The following is a 2,134-nucleotide window of genomic DNA, read 5'->3' on the forward strand; positions in this document are numbered from 1 at the left end:
AGTAGAGTTGAAATATTGTGTAAACTTCAAAGGAAATTTTGTATTTCCTGATCCAGATTTGTGAGAATGTCTTCCCTGGGGAGACACCAATGTCTACTCCCTACTTACGAGATTTCAACAAGAAACTTAAGTACGATTTCATCCTAATTTACCCTTTAGTTATTGGGCTTACTTACACAGTCTGGGTGAGAGGATTCGTGCAGATGCATGGGACATGTTAAAGCAGCTACCCTGGAAAGGCTTCACCCAGCATTGATGATGGCTTCCCCATAGCTACATAGATGGAATCCCTTCTCAGTTAATCTCCCTTGGTCTATAAACCCTAAAACCTCCACAGACCCAGGCCACCGGCAGTTAGGGAAGCATCGCATACAAATAGCTGGGGAGAAAAACTGGGATTTAAGTTGAGGATCCAGGGACCATGCTTTCTTCTGTGAGGGAATGTCATCAGTCAATAAGCCTGATGAGAGTGGACCGGTGGTAAGCAGGCACACTTTCACAATCTGGTGAACACACTGACTATTTCTTCTGGAGAATTGCATTCTGTAACATTCAGCACACCCCTGAGTCTTGTCAGGTGGATATATGCAGGTTCCCCTTATGAGGAAGAGCTTCCTGGGATCCGAAGGGGTCTTACCTCCTAGAAGTAGAGAATCTGGAAGGATGTCTTCCTGGGCTTGATGCAAATGACTCAGAGGAATGATACCCAGCGATGTCCTATCTCTCCATCACAGCTCGTTGGAAGGACAGGAGCCTTGTTTCTTTCCATGTGCTGCTAAGCCTCCAACTGCTCACAGAACTTGGCTACCTCAGTCTCAACAAGACCCTGCTGCATCCAGACCTCCCTCTCTGTGAGTCATAGGCTAAGGCAGCACCCATCTGGGCCCTTCAGAGATGCAAAGCATTAAAGACAGGTGAGGTGTAGTGGGTGAGGGGAACCCTCTAGGGCAGGAGACAACTTGTATGATACAGACCACCCTCTCACCTGCATGCACATTTGTGTGCATATATGAATGTATGTGTGATTATTGTGTGCACCTTTGCAAGCTTGCACACATGGGCATCCCTGATCCCAGGCTGTGGGAGTTTCAGCTCAGAGTGGGTCAAGTATAAGCAGATATCCAGAGACTTTGAGGACCTGTGGAACCCAGCTAGGCTACTTGGGCTCAGTTTTAGTTGAGGATCAAGAGGGAAGCAGAAGGCTCTGGCTCTGGGCCAGTGTGACAAGGAAGACAGTGGGAGATGTCTGCAGAGAAATGGGAGATTCTAAGGGTTTGGGTTGGAGTTGCTAGCCCTTGTCTGCTTACATCTGTTCTCATCCATTTGACAGCTTCTCTATAGTTGCTAAATCAGATGACCTGGACCAACTCTGTACCAGGAGCTGTGATAAATGCAGAAGTAAGGGCATTCTTGTCTAGCCAGGGGTCTATAAAAGGGCATGTGAGCCTAGCACTTAGTAGGAACCATCAGGCTGAAGAATGATACAGTTTTAGTTAGGGTTTCTATTGCTGTAAAGAGCCACCATGACCACGGCAACTCTTATCAAGGAAAGCATTTCATTGGGACTGGCTTACAGTTTTAGCGGCTTAGTCCATTATCATCATGGAGGGAGCATGACAGATGCAGGCAGACATGGTGCTAGAGAAGGAACTGAGAGTTCTACATCTTGATCCAAAGGTGGCAGGAAAAGAACTGCATGACACTGAGCGTCGGCTTAAGCATCTGAGACTTCAAACCTGCCTGCACAGTTGGCACACCTCCAACAATACCACACCTCCTAATAGTGCCACTCCCAATGGGCCAAACATACAAACACAAAAGTCTATGGAACTATGTCTCTTCAAACCACCACAAGTATGCTGAGTTGGCCACAAGTAGAAAGGCGAAGACATTAGGAAAGTACCTCTATAGGCCTATAGAAGAGCATCAGACCCCTGTTTGAGCTCCCTGGCTCATTCAACCAGGAAGGGCCATTGTATTTAATATTTTCAAAACCAAAGTCATCATTCCCACTACCATCACCAACACCACTATTACTATAATTATCACTTTCATTTATCCTCACTATCACAATTAAAACTGATACCACCACTACCACCACAGCCTCATCCCTACACTATCACCATGACCACCA

Source organism: Mastomys coucha, unplaced genomic scaffold (assembly GCF_008632895.1).
Source record: "Mastomys coucha isolate ucsf_1 unplaced genomic scaffold, UCSF_Mcou_1 pScaffold11, whole genome shotgun sequence".
Classification (NCBI taxonomy): domain Eukaryota; kingdom Metazoa; phylum Chordata; class Mammalia; order Rodentia; family Muridae; genus Mastomys; species Mastomys coucha.